Genomic DNA, 23173 nt, shown 5'->3' with positions numbered 1-23173 from the left:
GGGGCACCCTGAGCTGTGGCAGGGGCACCCTGAGCTGTGGCAGAGCTCTGAGCTGTGGCAGGGGCACCCTGAGCTGTGGCAGAGCCCTGAGCTGTGGCAGAGGCACCCTGAGCTGTGGCAGGGGCGCCCTGAGCTGTGGCAGGGGCACCCTGAGCTGTGGCAGAGCCCTGAGCTGTGGCAGGGGCACCCTGAGCTGTGGCAGAGCCCTGAGCTGTGGCAGGGGCGCCCTGAGCTGTGGCAGAGGCACCCTGAGCTGTGGCAGAGGCACCCTGAGCTGTGGCAGGGGCGCCCTGAGCTGTGGCAGGGGCACCCTGAGCTGTGGCAGAGCCCTGAGCTGTGGCAGGGGCACCCTGAGCTGTGGCAGGGGCGCCCTGAGCTGTGGCAGGGGCACCCTGAGCTGTGGCAGAGCCCTGAGCTGTGGCAGGGGCACCCTGAGCTGTGGCAGAGCCCTGAGCTGTGGCAGGGGCGCCCTGAGCTGTGGCAGAGGCACCCTGAGCTGTGGCAGAGGCACCCTGAGCTGTGGCAGGGGCGCCCTGAGCTGTGGCAGGGGCACCCTGAGCTGTGGCAGAGCCCTGAGCTGTGGCAGGGGCACCCTGATCTGTGGCAGAGCCCTGAGCTGTGGCAGGGGCGCCCTGAGCTGTGGCAGGGGCGCCCTGAGCTGTGGCAGAGGCACCCTGAGCTGTGGCAGGGGCACCCTGAGCTGTGGCAGGGGCACCCTGAGCTGTGGCAGGGGCACCCTGAGCTGTGGCAGGGGCACGCTGAGCTGTGGCAGGGGCACCCTGAGCTGTGGCAGAGCCCTGAGCTGTTGCAGAGCCCTGAGCTGTGGCAGGGGCACCCTGAGCTGTGGCAGAGCCCTGAGCTGTGGCAGGGGCACCCTGAGCTGTGGCAGGGGCGCCCTGAGCTGTGGCAGGGGTGCCCTGAGCTGTGGCAGAGCAGCAGGACTGGGGGGAGGTCTGGGGAGGGGGAAAGGCAGGCATTAAAGAGCCTGGCTTTCTACCACACCCAGGAGCTAGTGATGGAGTGAACTGACTTCAGCCCCCTCTGTAGCTGGAAAGGGATGAGGAGGGCTGGGGTCAGTGTGGGCAGAGCCTGGCCTGGAGGTCACCACAGGGATATGAAGGACACCCGACACCCTGGGACAGGTCAGACTGCATAAGGAAATCCCTTGAGAGGGGGGTTCCTCTTTAATGAACATTTGAACAATGCTAGGGATAGTTTTACATTTTTGGTTGTCACGGCTACAGAATACTCCTGGTATCTAGTGTCCAGGGATGTTGTTAAACCTATAATGCACAGGACAGCTATTCATGACCGTTATCTGGTCCAAATGTCAATTGTGCTGAGGTTGAGAATCCCTGTGTTATAGACTCACTCTGGAGATTTTACCATAGGGTGAACTTCTGTGACATAAAACTTTGTCTTTTATTAAGATAAATAGCAGCTGTCCCCAAGAGAGGGTTTGTACATTAAGCAGCAGAGTCTCTTAGGGTGGCTTTCAGAATGCTGATTACTGGGCCTGGGTATTTCTAGAACATGGCCTGGGAACTGCATTATTAATGAGCTCCCAGGAGGTTTTGATATGGGTGGACCCAGATATACTTTGAGAAATGCCACCTTCTGCCTTCCAGTTACCTCAGAGAGGACTTTCTGAGGACCAGGTGTGACCACTGCGTCACTCTTCAGTGTGTCTGGACTAGCAAGGCCCACGGTGGGTTCCTGGGTCCCACTCAGGAAGCTGGCAGCTCGATGGCCATCCAGGACTAATGGACTGGGACTTACCCAGTAGGATTCTTTGGCTTGGAATTTAGATCCCAGTTCACATGGCTGAGATAGTCCACACTGGGACAGTTTACCCCAAAACAAATGACGTCTGAATAAATACAGATGGTTAGAAGTCCTCAGAGCACCCAAGAGATGACTGACTTGTGTGCCAGCCCCTTCCTGCATCATGAAGCGATGTGTGGGCTAGGGTTTCACTCCTCGGGGCCCCAACTCTGCAAAGAGGGCACGGTCTTCATACCCAGGACCCAGGGAACGTTCCAGGACACTGTTTTCCCCACTCCGCCCCCCCCCCCCCCCCCCATCAAAGCAGTTTTTCCACAGGCTCTCCACTCCTGGGCAGCTCGGTGTTCCCTGCCCTGCGACGGCCGCTCCGACACCCCCACAAGGGTCTCTGAATGGAGTCTCTCTTTGGAGAGTCTGGGTCAGCCTTTCCCAGGACCAAGCACACAGAACCCTGGGCAGCCTGGCAGGCCCCACACTGCGGGCACACTCAGGGGCAGGGTACAGGCTGGCCCAGGGACGAGCAGCACTGTGTGTCCACAGAACCCAAAGGAACAGACCCCTGGAGCCCACAGCCTGCTGCCCAGAGGTTCCTACTCCCATGTCTACTCCTCATGTGTTTTCTTTGCTTTCAAGGCTTATATTTGCTCCTTACGGGACTCAGTCTAGATGCCCCTCTGCAGGAAGCCATCCCCCACAGGAGTCCCATGTAGCTCACACTCCTCCATTTGCTGTAATTGCCTATTTACAAGCCTGACTCACAAACAGGAGAGCCTCGAAACCCCAGCACAGACACTCAGCTAGAGTGGCCACCCTCTCTGGACTTTCAAGGTTTTACACTGCAATTCTTGCATCCCAGGAAACCCCTTGGTCCTGAGCAAACCCTGGGGACCAAACCGCACCTGCGGCTGAGGCAGGCCTCCTCTCCTGGAGGGCTCCAGGCAGAGTGGGGAGGCCATGCGCCACTTGCAATGAGAGAGGAAGAAGGCACTATGATTTTAACAGAAAGGACAGGGGAGAGTGGAAGGGAGTTGGGCTCTTAACCAACCGCCATGCAAGTTCACGGTCAGCCTCTCAGAGGGGAGGCTCGGTGCCCGGTGTACGGTAGGTGCCCAGGGCACCGGAGCGTTGTTGATATTGGTGTACTTTGTGACGTCCTTCCCCAAGGCTATGTTCCTCCTGCGAGGTGCAGCCCCACCCTCCCGAGTCTCTCTTAGGGGAAGCAGGGTGCCTCCTGCTTCATGTTCCCTGCTGACTGGTACCTTCCTCTCTCGTCCCCCGGGGCCTGCGACTGCACGGGACTTTCCCCTGTCGTCACAGAGAAAAAGAGGTTTAAATTCAGGAAACAAGGCCGTGCAATGTGGAGCCCATTCTCCATTTAAAAAATAAGACCCCTAATAAGACATGAGCGATAGAACTGACCCACCTCCAAAGAGCAGGGCAATGGGGCCTGGCCAGCAACCCAGGTCCTAGAGACGGGGATCATCAAAGGCAACTGGCCCAGGTCTCAGCCTGATCCTGGATAGGAGACCCCCAGGCTGACAGCGCACCTCCTTCTCAGGCACCTGCTGCAGGGAGGACTCCTCACTACATCCTTAGCTTCCAGGAGAAAAACTGAGGGTCTGAATAGAGCACCCTCACCCTCTGCATTGGCTTCCTTTAAAAGTCTGCTTCTCAAGGCCCCGGTCTCCAGCAAGCATAGATGCTGGCTCACTGTCAGCTCCTGACACAAAGCTGGAAATCTATGCTCAGAGCCCAGGCCCTGCGAGGTGGTGGGTGCCCGGCCCCAGGCCCTCCCCCAGGGTCCCTGTGATCCCCAGAGATCACCTGCAGAGCCCAAATGCCACTGGCTGTGCTCTGAAGGATGGTGGCTTTCAGAGTATAGAGCCCTTGCTCACGCAGGCCTGAAACGCCGCAGGCATTTCTGGAGAGGCAGGCCAGGCTGCCCAAAGCCCCGGGGACACTGAGCGATCAGGCAGAGGTTGGTCCTACAGGCCTCTGTCAGGATGTCAAGTGTAACCATTGCCTGGAGAATTATTTAATACTTGTGTCACTCATCTTTTACTCTCCGTTCCATAGCCTGTCCGCCCAGCACACGTGGTATGATCTCTGGGTCAGATTCAGCTTTCTTTCCTGGGCTCCTTCGCCAAGCGAGCTTCTCTGCCCCACTCTGGGAATCCCCACCCCACAAGTGCAAGGAGCTAACATCCCTGGAGCAAGCTCCACCGTCGGGCTGGAGCCAGCAGACCAATGCCATGTCCTGACACTTACTCTACAGGTTCTCGAGGGTCTCGGGCCATGCACAGCCCCCTCTGCACACAGCGGTGACCAGCTCAGTAGCACACCCCTGAACTGGCTGAGCCTCCTCCCCAGTTTCTTCTTCCCAGTCCTCTACACCCGACTCCATGCATCACTTCCCAACATGCATCCCTGCACTCAAACCCCTGCCCTGGCCTCTGCTTTTGGGGAGAACCCAGGTTAAGACACAAATTTATTTCCTCAGTTGCTGTACTCAGTATCTGTGAGGGGTAACCCAGCCCCCTGATAGGATCACCCTCCAGTAGCCCATCTGGTTTCCCAGATGTCCCGAGAGTCTCCCAGAGTTCCGACCACACTAGGGAAGCCCCGCCCCCACCCGAGGCATTGCCTGCACTGCCATCTTGTTGCCAGAAGCCCGATGGCATGTGTGCCTGAATGTGCCCAACCCCGCTTGATGGTTTGGGTCCCTGCCCAGCTGTCACTTCCCCTGGGGTTGGGTCCTACCCCACACTCCAGAAGTTCAGTGACTTCAGTTCCAGAAGGGGCCTTACTCACGATCTCCCCTGCACCCTTGCCCATGCTGTTCCCTCTGCCTGCAATGCCCTTCCTCTTAGCCCACATCACTTGTAAAACCTTGTCTTGGCTTAGGTGTCACCTCATCAAGGAAACTCTCCAGAACCCCTCCATGGCAGATGGTACCCAGCACCCTCTGCGGCAGCGCCGAGGCCACTGCTCTGCAATTACCTTCTAATCTGTCCACCTTCCCGCCAGGCTGGGGCGCACTCGCCCTGTTCTCAGCGGACTCTCCCCCACCTAGCATAAGCCCAGCACCTCCTATGTCTGAGAACATGAATGAATGACTCAAGTCACCCCTCTTCTTGGTGGTCTCCTGCCACCCACACTCAGGGATGTGGGTCTGAACCACTTCCTGTGGTATCACAACAGCTCCTGCCCTCCACTCAAGGTCTCCAGCCCAGCCCACTGGGTGTAGCTTTCAGGATCACTCCTGGACCTACCATACCAGAGCCCTCTCCACAGCTTTGTCATGTGGGGAACATATAAAAATAGTAAGTGGTTTCCCTGGCAACCACCACAGCAGATGGTAACCAGTGTGGAAAATGTGGGAGAGCCCTGAGGCTGGGAGGAAAGGGAACCACGCTCGCAGGCAGCTATTTGGTCTGGGCAGGCAGGGGCTGCGAGCCGCCTCTCGAGCAGCCTCTCCTCTTGTGGCTCCCTGGGGACCGCCTGCTCTGAAGCCTGCTCAGACTTCATTCCTGTCAGCCCCTGCATTGCTGCCCATCCCCTCTCTGTGGGGTCCCTGAGGCCTCCTGGCTGCCCGGCTCTGTCCAGGGCCTCACCTCAGGGACCACCACCAGCCAGCACTCAGCATGTTGCCAGAGGCCCGACGTCCGATGTGCCCACTGTGCCGATGTCCCAGCCCTCCCCTGCACTGTTGGGCCTCTACCCAGGTCTTCACTGCCCCTGGCTCTGGGCCTCCCCCGCCCTCCAGCCCTGCCCAGGCTCTGTTCTCCCAACCCCCCCCCCCCCCACTGTGCAGCCTAGGCCCCACCTGAGACCCTGCTCTTGTCACCACCCCGACTCCTTCTCGGATGAGTGAGGGCTGGGGGCTTGCAGGCTGAGGATCTGGATGCCCCGGGGGTGTGGGAGTCGGGGACACGAGCTCCGGAGGGCACTGGGAGGGGAGAACTGAGTGGTGTTGCTAACAGGTGAAGCCAGAATGCGGTGCAGACTGAGGGAAGCTGGGCTCTCAGGACCAAGAGGCTGAGTGAGGAGGTTGTGGCAGAGCCCGGAGTGGGACCCTGTGCTGCTGAAGAGTGGAAGCTCAAGGTCCCTGGGTGGTGCTGGGTGTGGCCCTATTTGGAGATGGCCTGGTCACTCATGCTCTTTTTGATTATTATTTTTTTTTATTGATCTGAGAGGGAGAGAGAGATACATCTGCTCGCTGCTCCACCCACCCAGACCCCACTCATGCTCTTGCTGCCTTCTGTTTCTGAGCGAGACGTTTGCGCCCTCATCCCCCACTTCCTGGGATATTGAATTTGCTGCATCTTCTTGGCTGTGAGCAAGCCCACCCTGTGCTCGCCCCTCCCAGCGAACCCTGCTTCCTGCCTCCTCTGCCCACTCACCCCATTGGCTGCTGTTGCTGCAGCCCAGCGGGCCCCTTGTCTGTGTCCACTGCTGTGTCACTGAGCTAGGCCTGAGCCATGTGCTGGCACTCGGTACCTGCTCCCCCATTTGATTCTCTGCGAGGGGCACTAACATTTTACAGATGACAGACCATTCTCAGGATGAATACGTAACTTGCCAGAGAAAATGCACCTCTCACAACCAATAGATCCTCGAGCTGGGATCCAATGCAAGTCTTACTTTCACCCTGTGTTCTTCCATTCTGCCTCATTTTACCTGAAGATCGAGTCTGACAGGGGGCCCACCCAGCGCAGGAATTAGGGCACAGCATGCTGGGCTGGTGGTGTAGCATCCACCGGGTACGAGAACAAACGTCGGAGACTTTCAGGAGTTTAGATGTTACTTTATTGGCCAGTTTAACCTGTGCAGGGGTGAACTCCCAAGATGTCTGGAGACATCGTGCTCACAAGGAGCTGCAAACGGAAGCCGCGCCTGGCGCTTACAGCCAGGCCCTTATATATCCTAAGTGAGCAAGCATAATACAGAAGCAAATGTGGCAGTTTAGCTATTGGCTAGGGAGGTTGCACGCAGCATAGCAACAGCGGCAAGTTTTAGCTTAGTGGCGAATTTCAAACATAAACATCTGATAAGGGTCTCTGACCTTCTTTGTTCTCAGCCTCACAGGGCCATATCAGCACTCCCTGTTCCTTCAATAGTTACACTCTTGGCAGCCCCAGAATATCAGTACTCCCTGAATCTAACAGTGGCAGAGCATCTTCTGAAAGAGACTCTCTGGACTAAGGATGTGTGATGGGGTTCGGGGTGCTGAGCTCTAGAGAGAGGCAGTGTGATCCAGGCTTATCCACGGAGCTCACAGCCTGATAGTGGCAGCTGCAAACCGCCCCAAAGACAGGCGAGGCTAACGGTGGTCATGGGGCTAGCAATGCACACCTGGAGGACAGCTGAGCAGTGGCTGACGGCTGTTTGTGCCCATCTTCCCACATATTCCTGCTGCTGCCGCCCAGGGCCCCAGAGTAAGGATCTGACCTCAGCATTGAGCAGCCCCTCACTGCCGGGACCCCTGAAATACACCTGCTGGAGCCCTCTCACACCCCCTTTCCCATTTAGCCACGGCCCTCTCCTGCCATCAGCCATAACTGATCTGTCACTCCACACTCACCACTCTCAAAGCTCAGGCACTTTCCTTTCCACCATTTATTAATTACACTTGAGTTCACATATCCGCCCACCAGCCAACCAGGTGCATATTGCATGCCTACCAGTGTCCAGCACTGTGCTAGGTCCTGGAGGAAGGGTGGGGAGGAGCCAGGAAACTAATGCAGAAAAATAAAGACAAGAACTGTTTCTGCTTTCAAGGATTCCCAAGGAGGAAAGCAGTGGGCTGATTTGCAAAGAGCTTTCCCTAGGACCAGCAGCTGGTGATCTGCGGGAACTCCAGCCACAGGGTCCTGAGCAGGAAAAAAAGGCTGGGCATGGAAGTTCCTGAAGGGTATTGAGATTTTCATGGCAACTTCTGACCACTTCCGGCCCATCAGCAACCATTCTCATGGGACGAGTGCCCCCTGGTGGTTGATGCCTGGAACTCTCCAGCGGCTGTTTCATACAGCCCAGAGGATTAAGCTCCCTGAAGAACTTCTATTTTTGGTTCCCAATAGTTCCATAATAAAGTGCTAACAGGAGCAGCCAGAGGGCTTCCAAAAGGACCGGAAAGCTGCGCTGCTGAATTCCCATCTCTGGCTGTGTGTGCTCCAGGGCTCAGAGCTGCTCTTTGGTCTCATGTGGAGGGCTCCCTTGCACATGGTTTAATAGAAGGGTTCCAGGGCAGTGGCCAAGCGTTCTCTTCGCCATGGACTGAGTCTGGCCTCAGAGGGAAGGCTGTGTGCACATTCAGAGTGACGTGTTGGAAAGAATACCGGATCCAGGATCAGGAGGCTTGGATGCTCACCCCACGTCAGCCACTAACTAGTGGTGAGATAATAATTACAATAATAGCTACATTTATTCAGTATTTATTCTCAGTCAGCATTATGCCAAGAGTTTAAGGCATATTATTGACTTTGATCCTCACAACAGACCTCTGAGGTTGGGATATTACTATTTCTATTTAACAGGTGAAGAAATCGAGGTACAGAGAGGTTAAGTAACTTTCCCAGTTTCACACCATGTGAGGCAGAGTCAGGGCTTAAGCCTGAGTTTCTGGGCACCTGCTATGCTACACTGAATTATGGACCTAAAGGAATCAAAAACTAGCGGTAAGGTCCACAAACGGGTGTCTTTAAATGTTCCCCAGGTGGTTGTGATGGGATCTACGGGGTCCCACCAGCTCTCACATTCAAGGAGCCCAGTGACTCAGAGGGTCAGGAAGTGACATTGTAATGAGGGAGAGCCCTGGCCTGGGTTCTAATCCCCATGGTGGACAGGACCACAGCATGGCAGAAATGTCATAGAGAGCAGACCGTTCTGCCCGCCATCCTCTTGGTCTGGACATGGTTTGTAGGAGAGGAGAGTGACTGCCTTCTACAACATATTCTTCTCAGAGTTTGTTATGTCACATACACCGCTGATTCACAGAGCCATCACCTGTCAACTTACTGCAACTTGCCTAGAACCACTTTACACACACACACACACACACACACACACTGGTGGGATTCAAATAATTTAACAACCGGTTCTCTGCCCTAATGTCTGTTTTAAGTATAAAAAATGATATACTGAAAGGTAGTTTATTATTTCATGCATTTAATATTTAAAGAAAAACAATAAAAAAGGTATACAATGCTAGACTATGTTATAAGAAAGTTTTAAAATATTAATAAAAAATATTTTAAAATGCCTAACAAAAATACAATAAAACTGTTGTTTATTCCATATTGCTTCTTGATTGTCATCCTCACTTGCAATATTTTTCACCTATGGACGGAATGAACGTTACTACGGGCACTTAGAATACGCTGTTGTGCAGATGAATGTTAAAAGAGTAAGGAATGTCGATTTGTGATTTCCACATTGGGGGCTGCCCAGGCGCCCTCCTTAGAGAGAACCCTGATTACAAGTGCCATTTTAACAACCGGTCACAGAACTCAACAAAAGATTATTAGGCATGGTTCTGTGGAACCGATGCGAGTTAGCTGAATCCCACCACTGGGCACACCTTGTCCTGGGGCTGGGCTCCCTGCAGCCCCAAAGTCCACCGGGTTTGGGTTCGGGTTCGGGTTCACAGAGGAAGCAGCTGCCAGGTGTGTCTGCAAGGACGGATATAAAACAGCCTGTGTTCATCAGGCTCTTTCTGTGCCTCTTTAAAATCTTCCGTACCTACCAACTCAGTTGATTCTCAAGTGTCTGGGACCTCCACGTCCCCAGCTACACAAGCGTGGAGCAAAAAATGCTCACATGAACAGGAACTGACAGCCTTTCTCAGGCTTTGTGCCTGCCTCAGCCTCCAAGTGTCCCCACTGGTGTTGTCCCAGGAGGCATCCCACCTGAGCCCAGGAGCTCAGTTTCAACTCTCTGGGTGCCATCTGCAGCAGGTGCCCTCAGCACATCCAAAGCTTGACAGGGTGCGCCCCCGGGGGACCAGGAGGTGGGTGGGATGTACCTGGTGACTTTACAGAAATAATTACCATGAATAATGAATATCAATGCACAAGGGTATGCCTGGGCCCAGCTGGATCGAGCTTGTCAGGATCCTGGGCCTGGTACCAGTTCCCACAGAGTGAGCAGACAGCCATGTATGGCGCCCTCCCTTGGGGGGAGACATTCTGCTTCTCTTCTAAGAGCCACGTGTCAGTCCCATGCTGGTGGCCTTGGGCCCCGCAGGTCTCACCAAGATTCTTGAGCTAGCAGCATTCCTCAGGCACCAGCTGTCACGGGCCAGGCTAGAGGCTGACCCGGGTGGCCAACATCAGTGGTCCCCCAAGCTGTCCTTCCTCTTTTCTGTCCCCAGGTATGTTCTCATCACTCTTGGCTGAGACCATCTACCTTCTCTCTGAGGATGAGTTCTTTCTCAAAAGATACCGGTGGACTTTTAGTGTCCAAGACCACAAGACATGGCTAAATGTCAGAGCAAAACCCCTCCACGCACAGACATCGTCTTCCTGTGATGGGTGGGGAAACTGAGACCTGGAGTGTTAGATGACCAGCCTGGGTCACATAGAGTCTTCAGATTCCTAATACCTCATCAGTGCTGTGTTCTTCTCACCACACCATGCTGCAGGTCACCTCCCAGCGGGGCCAGGTTGTTTCAGGATCACTACCTGAACTGTCCAGGCCCAGCAGGTGTCACCCGGGCGCTCTGAGGTGTCTCTGCAGTGGCTCCCGCCCAGGCCCTACATCCGAACCACGCAGGGAGACCTGGCCCAGGATCCAGACAAGCTCTATCCAGCTGGGCCCGGGCTTACCCCTGTGCACTGATGCTCATTGCTCGTGGTAATTATCTCTGTAAAGTCACCAGGAACAATGAGTTGGCAAATACTGGTCCTTTGCCCCATGGGAAATGCAGATTAGGTTCCTGCTGGCCTTTTCATTAACTGACCAACACCGACCCTTTTTTATGTGTGTTTCCATTTAAAGACACTATTTAATACATATTGTTGATGCATAAACACTGGACAACAGCACTATAACTCATGCTGGAACCAAGTTTATCTAAGACTCATCTTTCCCCCCATAATGCATATCATAGCCTTCTCGAGCGTGGGAACATCAGACGAACTTCAGCACCACCCTTGCGAAATCACCAATGAAAAGCGCAAAAATTTGTAAAACCTGGCACTAACTAGACTGCGGAGAGGACACTGGTTTCTGGTGCAGGAGCTAAAACCTTGTGACCTCAGCTGAGAATGTCCCGTTGAGCAACTCAGATTTTCCCCACAGTGCATGTGTCCATTGGGAGCAGCAACAAGGTGTAGTGAGCAGGGGAATTTGCAAATAGGAAACCCAGGAACAGTGACAGTCAATTGTGTCTCCAAAGCTCTATTTGCCCAGAGCAGTGCTGGGTCTGGAGGCCCTTGGCAGCGGAAGTTGGGAGGGTGACTGATGGTGCAGAGGACAGACAGCGGGGTGGTGCCCCTGGGTGGCCTCAGAGCCAGCTGAGAGGCCACTGCGGGTTCTGGGCTGTGACTTCTGCTCTCCTTCAGGACCCAAATCTCTACAAATGCTGGACTCCCACGCCTCTGCAAGCTGGGGGTTCAGGAGTCAGAATTTGGTTTCCCCATAGAAATCCTGTGTGGTGGTTTGGGTCTCAGCCTGGGTCGCAGAGACCCACTTCACACTCAAAGGGGCGGCATTGTGGGCCCAGGGCTCCCCACCCCAGCAAGCCTCGCGCAAGGCTCAGGGCTTCGGGCTGTGAGAACTGAGGGCCCCTCTGCTCCTCTTGGAACCCTGAAGTGGATGGGGGAGTCCTCAAGGGAAGTCTCAGGTGAAGGGTGAGGACAGGTGTCCTGGCAGGCAGTGGGAGAGGTCTGTCTTTTGTAAGGTGAGGTGGCAGCCGGCTCTGCAGGAGTTTCCGTGGTTGAAGGGTCAGGTCGGGGTGTGTGGCTGGGTCTGGGTTAGACTGAAGCTGAGGCCAACCCTGCACAGCTTTGTTAGCTCTCGCCTCTGGGGCAGGACCCCAGGTCTGTTGGGACCCCTTCCTCCTGCCAGAGTTCACACATGACTGAACACCCCAGTGCTGCCTCAGACACTCCTGTCAGGGACAGCAGATGCATGATGGGTGGGGCCCAGAAGATACAGACTGCCACCACACACATAACTTTGTTGTGCGAGAACAAACGTATCTAACACACTTTTTACACCAAACTCATCACAGCCTTCTCGCGCTTAGGAGCACCCTGGTTTGACCTGACCCCCTGCTCACCACTTGACAGAAAAGGGTGGAGGCCTGACACAGCCTGTTCTAAAACGGGGTAAGCAAGTTAAACCTTGTCGCTCCAGGAAGCTCTGAGCCCAGGGCTTAGAGGACTAGGTCTTGCCAGGCTGCACTGGGAATGGCCTCAGGCGGCTGATTCAGATGCCAGCACCCAGGTGGCCAGGGCTCCCCTCACCCCGCACTGGGGGGAGGGGGCGGGGAGAGGTGAGGGTTCACAGGCCCAGAGCCAGCCCCAGGGAAGGGGGTCCTGGACTGAGCCTTGCATTCTGGGACTGCGTCATCGCCTGCGGGACACCTGGGCCTGTCCTCGCAGGCAGCTCAGCGGCTGGCCCACCTTTCTAGTTCACTAGGCTCCCAGCCACGTGGGTGAGAGGGGTGGCCCTTCTACAAGCCCTTGTCACTGGGTTATTGCCGCTCCAGGGAGGGTGAGGGTCAGGGCTGAGGTTCTCAGTCAGCTGTCAGGAACTGTGACACCCAGAAAGCTCCTCAAAATCATCTCTCCAGAATTCATCTCACTGCCTCTTTATATTTACAAGCTTGAAACAGTTTATTCAGCAACAGTATTCATTTTGCCTCCCTCCCTCCCTCCCTCCCTCCCTCCGCCCTTCCCTTCCCTTCCCTTCCCTTCCCTTCCCTTCCCTTCCCTTCCCTTCCCTTCCCTTCCCTTCCCTCCCCTTCCCTTCCTTTCCCTTCCCTTCTCTCCCCTCCCCTCCCCTCTCCTCCCCTTCCCTTCTTCCTCCTTCCTTCCAACTTCATTTATGTGCCAGGGGCTGGGTACATGCTGGCTCCTGCCACACATTGATGCCTCTGCTTGTGGGTCCCCTCCGGCTGGCTGTCTGACCCCACTCCCCTCCCTCACCCACCCTCACTGAAACCACCGCCTCAGGGACCACCTGGGGGAAGTGCCCTACCCCCAGGACGCCCAGCACAGGCCGCCCAGCACTCTCCTGGCCCTGGCTGGCCCTGGCTGCGGTGGTGTCCTGCCTCCCTGGAGCAGGGGCGGCCTCAGCGCCCTCTTTTCTCTCTCCAGCCCCCATCCCTTGAGGACGTGGGGATAGACATGCCTGGCTCCCCCTCTGCCTTCACTCCAGCAACCTCTCAGGGACGTGTGCTGCTCTGGGCCAGCTCGTGTGGGAGTTCTCCTCCAGACTGGCATGTGTGTGTGTGTGTGTGTGTGTGTGTAGTGTGTGCGTGTGTGCGTGTGCGTGTGCATGTGTGTGTGTTTGCACCCCATCAGACTGGGAGCTTCCCAAGCATAGGACTTTTCTTCCTCCATCTGGACACTTGATCAATGGTCCTGACCACCTGTCCTGGAGTCCCAGAGAAAGGGACCCTGGGCTCCAGGAAGGATTTCTAGGAGAGAAGAATCAGATGACAGCCCCTTGCCCCTTCCTTCCTGTTACCCTCCCACTGCACCTGGCATGCCCGGGGACCCCAGAGGGGGTTTTGGGGACTCTGCCAGATCAGGATAGTCAAGGCTCCCCCAATGCAGGGACAGCCCAACCTGTAGCACTCTGGGATGGTTTTTAAAAACAGTGCAATGAATTGACATGGGGTTCCTTGCAGATGGCCTGAGAGCTTGGAAGGGAAGAGTTCCCTCATGGGGGAGGGGGACAGCAGGGTCCAGCCTGACCACCCTCGTGGGGGAGGGGGACGGCAGGGTCCAGCCTGATCAGTTAGTCTGAGGCTTGTTTCCTCCAGCTGTATTGGGTTACTTGCATTTGGAGAATGTGCTTCTGTGGCCTCAACCACTAGCAAACCTTCAGTGTGTCCTAAGTCTACAGCTTTCCTCTGTTCAAATGACACTCCAGGTCATCAAGCAGGGGCCTTGGGTAGAGGGAGGTGCCCACAGTGCTCATGTCACTGCAGGACTCCAGCCCTGAGCTCCCTGCCGGGGGTTAGCTGGAGACAGCAGTACCCAGTGCTGCTCAGGGCTATACGTGCTCATGACAGCCAGATGGGGGGTGGGGAGACACGAGTACCAGTGCTTCCCTGGCTCTCAGACAGTGGGTATTGGGGATCCCAGATGTGTGACATACTCAGGAAGTCCTGCCTTCTGAGGGAAGAGTCCTCGTCTAGAAGTCCAAAGATACGAGCTCTGGGCTGGGTCCCACTCACCAGCATGGGGCCCTAGGTCAGTGACTCGGGCTCCTCCTGTGCCCTGCGAGGTTATCGTGGAGCCCAGTGTGCTCTGAAAACCAAGTGCTGTTCACAGGCAAGGCACTGCTGTGGCTCTGGGCACTGTCCCCAGGGGAGACTGAAGGCCAGGGCTGTCCCGGGGCATGAAGGGCAGGGACTAGGCTGGCACTTCTGAGCCGAGTCACCAGCTCAGTCAGGGTTCATTGGGGAGGTCACAGCCAGACGGTGTTTTGTTAAGAACGGAGTGGGTATCCTTGGCCACCCTGAGATGGCTCAGGGGCTCTAGAGACAGCAGGCCCCTTTAGACTCAGCACCAGGACATAGATCTCTATTTCCAGCCTTAAACCAGCTGAACTAACCCGCCTGCCCCGAGCCAGGGCTGGTTCAAGACCCAGCCTTTTTCCTAGGGGGAAACAGGGCCGTCAGCTGAGTGGGAGGTCTGGGAGAGGGGAAGCCTGCACACCGGAGAAGCTTGTGTCAGTGGGGGGAGATGCCCCTGCCGAGAGATGGGAGAGACCAGGAGCTGCAGGTGGCAGGTGGAGTGACCTGCCAAGGAATGTGAAATAACAGGTTTGCGGGTCCCAGGAGGGGAGCTGCGGATGTGCAGTCCCTTCGCAGCCTGTTCCTCTTCCCATCACACCCCACACCCGCACCTGTCGGCCCAGAGAAGGCCTGTCAACACTACAAAGTACCAGGGGCAGGAGGGCGGGGAGTCCCCGGCTGCTGTGAACATCGGGTGTCTTAGACGTAACTTCATGTCACAGAAGCCATTCTTACTTGAAAAAATAATGTGAGCCAGAAATACACTAAGAAAAGGCAGTTTTGCTGCCCTCCCCACCAGTGGCCTCTGGCCCCTTTGGAAGCCAGCCCCTCCCCCCCAATATTCCTAACTCAGAAAAGCCAAGGGTGTTTATTTGCTTGTCCTGCCTGTGGGTTCTGGCGTGGTCGCACTGCATGTCAGTGTGACAGTCCCCAACTCTAACTCCAGGCATGTAAAATAACAAACTCAGGCTTGATTTCCCATGGTTGTGGGCATCTGAGCGAGGTGACCCAAAGCAACAGGTACATTCCAGCCGGTTCTGGTTCTCCTCAGTGCGAGTTGCACGGCTTGGTTTTGTAAGTGACTGTTTGCTGCAGAGCTCACTTTCTGGATGTGGCGGGCTCCGGATGAGATGGAGTTCAGTCTGGATTACCTGAGCTCAGACCAGGCTGTGGGGTTGGGTGGGCAACATGAACAGGTGTTTTATTTCTCGGCACAGGCACGGTGGGAACGCTGCCGTGGGGACTCCGCAGCATGAAGGGATTTGAAAGGCACATGGCCAGAAGTCTCTTCCTTTGGGCTAATAAGGACCCATGTGACAGCAGCTCTACACTGGCCATGAGCCCTCCAGGAAGGTGCTGGTGCTGCTCTCCACTGCCCACAGCTCAGCTGTCCCTCCTTCCCACCTTGCTCTGGGCCGGGAGGCTGGCCGAAAGCTGCCCAGTGGCCTTCCTCCTGCTCTGGCTTCAGCTGAGTGAGAGGACAGAGGTCCCAGCGTCTAAGCCCCGACTCCCTCCCTGCCGGCTGGACTGTGGCGGCTGTTCTCCCTCCCAAGTCCCCAGTTCTCATGGGCAGACCCCCTCCCACTACAGCACACCCAGATCCTGGGAACTGACCCTTTCCTTGTCCTATCAGGCCTCAGGGGGCAGCAGCTCTTGCTGGGGCTCCCCCAGCCTTTGTTGGTCCCCGACTCTGCCCACACTTCTGCTTGCAGACTTCCTATCACCCTTCAGCCCTGTCTGCTTTGCACGTGCTTCTGTTCCTGCCACAACTGCCTAAACACATGCCTCCCCGTCCCTAAGCTGGGAGGATACTGACACCTGTTTCATCCCCCTCTGTGACCCGGGCTTATCCTCTCAGATGTGCTCCCCTTCAGGAAGAGAGCTCCGGGTCGCCCCTGTGTCAGACTGGGGAGGTGTGCTGCTGAGGGCCCCAGGGGAGACAGACAGGAGGGCTCTTCTCAGTGTTTTCCAGGGCAAGTCATGCTGTCAGGGGCAGAGACTGGTCATGGGGTTCAAAGCTCTTAAGTACGTTGCCTGGGCCTCTGCTCAGATCACCAGCTGGGTGGGGTGGCTATGCCTTCTGATGGCACGTGCAGGTCCAGCCAGGCTGGGAGGGCCCACAGTGCCCATCTTCCTGGAGCCCTGGCCTTGCTGCCCTCTGAAAGTGCCTCCCGGGCCTCCCGTACTAACTGGGGTGTGGTAGACAAAAAGAATAATGCCCCTCCCCCAGGTGTCCTCATCCCGATCCCCGGAACCTGTGCAGATGGCAACAGGGACTCTGGGGGTGTGATTGAGTTAAGGATCTTGAGATGGGAAGATTATCCTTAGTTTTCTGCATGGGCCCTAAGTGCAAAAGGGGAGCAGGAGGGTTAGAGAGCAGGAGTGATAGCAAAAGCCAGGCTGAAGTCATGTGAGGAAGGCGCAAGAGTCAAGAAATGCAGGGGGCTGCTCGGAGCTGGGAGAGGCCCATGCTCATATCTCCCTGCAGCCTCTAGAGCAGGCGTCCCCAAACTACGGCCCACGGGCCGCATGCGGCCCCCTGAGGCCGTTTATCCAGCCTCTTGCTGCACTTCCGGAAGGGGCACCTCTTTCATTGGTGGTCAGTGAGAGGAGCACTGTATGTGGCGGCCCTCCAACGGTCTGAGGGACAGTGAACTACCCCCCTGTGTAAAAAGCTTGGGGACCCCTGCTCCAGAGAAACACAGTCCTGCAGGTGCCTCGAGTTTAGCCCAGTAAGGCTGACTGTGGAGATCAGGCCTCCAGAGCTGTAAGAACGTAAGTTGGTCTTATCTGAAGCCACTGAGTTCATGGTTGTTTGTCACAGCAGCCACAGGACACTGATCACAGGACAAGGTTCAGGCCCACAGACACAGAGACTGTAATAATTCTGGGCTCTGCTCCGGCTCCGCTGGCTCTGCTCCAGGAGCGGCACCCCCTGGGACCTGCCTGTGACTCCAGGGCCTCTTGTCTTCATTTTGGTCCAGAATGTGGGGTTTTTTTCCAGGTGAAATGCTGATACCAAATTACTTCACATCTTAAAAGCCTCAAAATCCAGTGTCAACAGGAGCCACAATAACATGGTAACTCAACTGGGTAGGAGGGTCTAAGGCAATGAAGGGGGAGCGGTGGGGCCCATGGCAAACTAGAGAGTACATGCCTTGCTGAAAGACAGCAACTCTATGTAACAGCGAGAGCAATAAACCCAGCCAAACAAAATCAATGTCTAACGTATCTCTGTGGCTTGTGAACTGGGAGCTTGAGATCCCATATTTGCCTACTAGTTTCTGGCTGACCCCAAAGGGAAGTGGTCCCTGGGGTAAAGAATAGCACTGGATGTGGTAAGGGTCTCCCAGACCCGGCTGTCCCTTAGAGCCACCCTCCACACCCCCGCCCAGGCCTCCACTGCCCTCAGCCTGTATGCTTTCTAAACAAAATCTGATGAAGAGCCAGGCGAGATGCACTGGCCCTGCTGGCCAGCTGGCTCTGCCTCACCTCCCTCCTTCCCGCCTGCACAAAACCCACAAAGTCTACCCTGGGACCTCGTCTCAGCCCCAGGGCACACTCTCTCTCTCCCCTCCCCAACACCCCGGTGTGGAACAACCAAGAGGCTACTATGAATGAGTCAAGCTCTAGCCAATGAGACTGTAAGGGGCTAAGAAAAGAGGGACACTGTCCCAGAAAATGACCAGAACACAGATATTGTAGAAAAAAGCATGGGCTTTGAAGTCAGAGAGGCTTGAGTGAGGTTCCACTTTACCACTAATAGCTGTGTGATTTTGGGCAAGATACTTAACCTCCCTGAGCCTCAATTTTCCCATCTTTAAATGGGGACAGCTTTGGCCAGACAGCTTGGTTGGTTAGATCATTGCTCTGATATGCAAAGGATGTGGGTTTGATTCCAGGAACAGATTGATATTTCTGTTTCTCTTTACCTTCCTCTCTCTAAAAATCAATCAATCAATAAATTAAAAAAATAAAGTGGGGACAATAATCTTTTCTTTGCACTGTGAAGAGAAATCAGATAATGTATGTGAAGGCAGTGCCTGGCCTATAGGAGGCACAGATTCTGAAACTGATAGCTTGGGTTAGAATTCTCTCTAGTGGTTGTGTGACTTTGGTTAAGTTACTTTATGTTTCTGTGCAGACTTTTCTCATCCACAAAATGGGTTCACTGACGTTCTCCTAGGGCTGCTGGGAGGACAAAGTGGCATAGCGCATGTCAAAGACTTAGACCATGCCTGAACTTGGTAAGGACTGCATGAGCATGGTAATTATTTATTAGGTTCATTCTGACACTGGTGAGCATGTGTCTCTTGTACCCGGTGGGCCATGTGGTGTGGAATGGAGAAGTCAGAGCTGGCCTCCTGGTTTTCATAAGAGAATGACTATAGTGTCCCTCACCTGTCTGCCTGGTTCCTTCCTCCACTTTCTACAACCTGAATCTTCCACTCTTTCACCTTCTGTCTCCAGCAGCTGTCTGTGACATTGCCAGACACCAATCTGGCAGCCCCTGGCAGCCCCAGACCCCAGGGCCAGGAGAGTGCCGGGGGAGCAGGGCTGCTCGGCTCCATCATGGGCCTGGGCGGGGCCTGGGCTGCCCTCTGTCTGAGAGGCCCCATTAGCCACTGGCGCTGATGAGCGTTGCACTGTCCTAGGCCCAGATGAATCACTATGCATGCTGTGCTGTTATGGAGGTTCACAACAGAGGCCCTGTGTGCTGCTTCTGTGTATAGTGTTTCTTTCCATTCCATGATTCAGAAAATGCTAGTCACTCAGCCATGTGATCCCCTAATCTTCTGCCAAGGAACCGAGGGCAAAGGTTGGCTGGAAAACCCTCGAAGGATGGGTAGGGCCACTGCGATTGCCAGAAAGTGGGCTGAGCCAAGACAGCGAGAGGCTGGACCTCACGGAACCATCATGAAGAACAGTGTTGGGGGCACAAGTATGACGAGGCCAGAGACCCACCCATCAGAGCAGCTGCTGAGGGCCCCAACATGGCTGCACGCAGACTTCCACCCACGTCAGCCCCGGAAAGTAATGTGATTATTTTTTCTGATTATAAATGTAAAGCTTATTTATGCAAAAATTCTGTTCAATACAGCAAGAAATAAAGAAGAAAGGACATATCTCCTGTCTGTCGCCACCAGACACCGTTTTAACCCATCAAGACACTTTCCGTGTGTCTTCAGGTTCTGGCCCTGTCCTGGCTCCAGCCCAATGCTGGGACACTGTGCCTCCACCACCAGGAGACCGGCCAGGTCTGCCCAGCTTCCGGGGCCTAGTCCCTACTTGGCCATTAGCTGTCTGTGTGCCTTTAGGCAAATCACGTTGAGTCCTATTTTCTATGTGACTAAAAATGGGATAGCCTGACCAGGCGGTGGCACAGTGGATAGAGCGACGGACAGGGACTCAGAGGACCCAGGTTCGAGACCCCGAGGTCGCCAGCTTGAGCGCGGGCTCATTGGGTTTGAGCAAAGCTCACCAGCTTGAACCCAAGGTCGCTGGCTCGAGCAAGGAGTTACTCAGTCTGCTGTACCCTCCGGTCAAGGCACATATGAGAAAGCAATCAATGGACAACTGAGGAACCGCAACGAAGAATTAATGTTTCTCATCTCTTTCCCTTCCTGTCTGTCTGTCCCTATCTGTCCCTCTCTCTGACTCTCTCTGTCTCTGCCACACACAAAAATAAAAAATAAAAAAAAAATAAAAAATGGCATAATAATTGGGATAATTTGTTGAAAGGATGAAAGAAATGAGAAATTAAAACCACAAACCTGTAAAATCACTTCAAATATAAGGCAAAATGCTCCCCAAAGTGGTTTTAGGCATCATTGTATGACCACCATAAAGAGAGGGGAAGAGCAAGGGGTTAAGAACATCGCCTGGAAGCCAGCCTCTCAATCATGGCTCTATTACCTCAGCTATGTGACTGTGGGTGAGTCCTATGGCACCTCGATGCCTCAGTTTTCTCGTCTGTAAAATGAGGACATAATAGTGTTTAGTTCTTAGGGATGTGACCTAATTAATATACCAATTGTTGATGCTAAACAAGAGGCTGCTGACCTGTCCGCACAGGTCAGGCTCTAACTCTAGCCAGAAAGGGTCAGTACAAAGCACAGTGCAACTTGTATTAAGTGGTGTCTAAGGGGTAGGGGATGTTAAAACCCCAGAGATACTATATATAAGGCAACAAAGACCCCTACACCATAAGAGATCAAAGATGGGATTCAAAATACTCTCAGTGAGGGGACAGCGTGGTCCTCAGGCTCAATGGCACTCACTAAACTGGTATTAAGATCCATCATCATTTTACGTAAAGACACATGTAGCCCCATGTTCATAGCAGCACTGTTCACAGTGGCCAGGACATGGAAACAACCAAAAAGCCCTTCAATAGAAGATTGGATAAAGAAGATGTGGCACATATACACTATGGAATACTACTCAGCCATAAGAAATGATGACATTAGATCATTTATAGCAAAATGGTGGGATCTTGATAACATTATACGGAGTGAAATAAGTAAATCAGAAAAAAACAAGAACTACATGATTCCATACATTGGTGGAACATAAAAACGAGACTAAGAGACATGGACAAGAGTGTGGTGGTTACCAGGGGTGGGGGGAGGGAGGACGCAGGAGGGAGGGAGGGAGAGATTTAGGGGGAGGGGGAGGGGCACAGAGAAAACTAGATAGAGGGTGACAGAGGACAATCTGACTCTGGGCGAGGGGTATGCAACATAATTTAATGAGAAGATAACCTAGACATGTTTTCTTTGAATATATGTACCCTGAATTATTAATGTCATCCCATTAATAAAAATTTATTAAAAAAAAAAAAAAAAAGATCCATCATCATTTAAGTCACATTTCTGCCGGTCACCTGTTCCCTGGATGAAGATATGACTATCTGCACAACACAAGCGAACTGCCCTTCCGTCCCCATCAGTGTTCTCGACTGGCGAAGGGCCCCGTACAACTTCTCCATTTCTGCCGGCCGGCTGGAGTGAGCACAGGGGTTTGCACTGGTGGGTGGCAAAGACCCTCAGATGTGGAGTTCTCAACCCTCAGCAGGCTCTTTCAAAGCCCAGGGTTAAAGACCCACGAAATGTAGCTAACAACCCACCAGAGTGGGTCTCTGAATTGCTGTCAAGAATTTGGGGCTCAAAATGTGTGGCCAAGTCAGCAACTTCTTTCCATTCTGAGCATAAAGGCGGGGGTGGGGGCTGGGGTCCGGGGTCCGGTGCAGCTTTGTGATTCTAGCCTCACATGCTGTCCCCAGCACATGTCTTGAATAAACAAACAGGAAAGGATGAATGAGTTCTCCTTCTCTCCATCCCACTGACCTCACTTAGCTCAGGGCCTTGGCTGCGCTTGCCAGCCCTATCCATATTCCACATCCCACACTCCTGTGAGAGTGATCTTTTTAAAGTGCAAATTCTATAATGCCACCTTCCCTTACCGCTCTGTTATCACCCTGCAGACCCTTGGGAGGTTCTCACTGCCTAAGGTGCTCTTGAAACTCCCTTCAAGGCACGGTGTCAACCCACCTCTTCATCCTCACTCACCAGCCTGTCCGAGCCCTGCACTCAGGTCCTACTGAACACCTTGTAATCTCTGATGATGCAATACAGTCTCAAGCCTCCATGCTTTTGCCTATGCCATTCTCGGCCTTGCCTGTCGCGGCCCCACTGTAAAGCACTGGCATGCTCAGTGGAAGCCCCATGTCCCCTGTGAAGCTTTCTGTGACTGGAGAGCCGGGGGGCCCCTTGCCCTGTTTTCCCAGTGCTCTCCCATGCATGGACTGTTTGTTCCAAGGAGGCAACTGAGAAGGCTGACTGGCCTCCCCGATCTGGACACTAGAGGGCAGTGGAGTGTAGGCAAGCAGTGGGGTGGACAGCTACCTCAGGCTGTTGAGCTAGTTCTGGGGGGGGGGGGGGGTGGTACCTGGCTGCAGGCTCTGCTCACAGTCTGTCCTTACACACACAGCTGTTTGGGCCTCACCACACCCCACTTCTGGGATGCACAGCCCCTCTGCGGGTCCCCTGGCCTCTGTCACTCCACCTTCACACCTCTACCCACAGGGCCGCCCAACTAACCATCTTTAGCCATTATTTTCATCAACTTTTCTCTTCCCCATGCCATCCCACCTCACCCCACCCACCCCTCCTCAAGAATATTCAGTAGCTCCTTGTTATTTCCATATTAAAGCCGAACCTCTCATTTTGGGTTTCTTTTGCTTATTAAATTTTTGCAATTTCCACAGCATTAGAAAAAAAAACTTAAGTCTATCCCATAATTTACATTTTGTGCACTTTCTCTATCCATGCATGTATATGTGTGTATTTGTGGTTATGGTCAGGGCGTAGGTACAATTTTGAATTGAACTGTTTTGGCCTAATTTAAAATCATAGGTAGTTTTTCAAATCATCATCCCCACTTTATAAATATCAATATGAAGGAATGCCAGTCGAGGTCTCCAGGCCACGCTTGCCAGCCTTCCTGCTCCGTTTGACCACCCCCAGCGCAGACTCTGCTGCTCTTTAGAGACCAGCCTCCTTGCCCAGTCCCTATCCCGGAGTCCATGCCTCCCAGTCTCTTTCTGAAACGCCCTCCCCTCCGTCTCTGCTAGACTGCCGACCGCCCCAGACCTCTGCTCCAACTTCTCCTCCACCAGAGCAGGCAGCCCTGCTTGGTCGCCTTGCTCCTGCAGCCCACTCCCCTCTGGTGCGGCTTCCTGAGGGTAGTCCAGGCCGGAGGTCCTGCCACCCCGAGTCCATTAATGTCTCATGCTGCTATAACGAATCACTGCAGACTCGGTGGCTTAAAACAAGAGATATTGAATCTCTCACAGTTCTGGAAGCCACAAGTCGAAACCAAGGTGTCAGCAGGGCCATTTCTTCAGAGGTT

At 54.3% G+C, this 23173-nt stretch overlaps 1 protein-coding gene across 3 annotated transcripts in view; it reads right to left on the bottom strand.

The window, feature by feature from the left end:
- The window catches only part of PACC1 (proton activated chloride channel 1), a 180968-nt gene that overhangs the window by 65457 nt on the left and 92338 nt on the right, over positions 1–23173 (bottom strand). The window lies entirely within an intron of this gene.

This window comes from Saccopteryx bilineata, chromosome 2 (genome assembly GCF_036850765.1).
Source record: "Saccopteryx bilineata isolate mSacBil1 chromosome 2, mSacBil1_pri_phased_curated, whole genome shotgun sequence".
Classification (NCBI taxonomy): Eukaryota; Metazoa; Chordata; class Mammalia; order Chiroptera; family Emballonuridae; genus Saccopteryx; species Saccopteryx bilineata.
The sequence above is the reverse complement of the archived record's forward strand: the minus strand, read 5'-3'. Positions and strand labels throughout refer to the sequence as shown.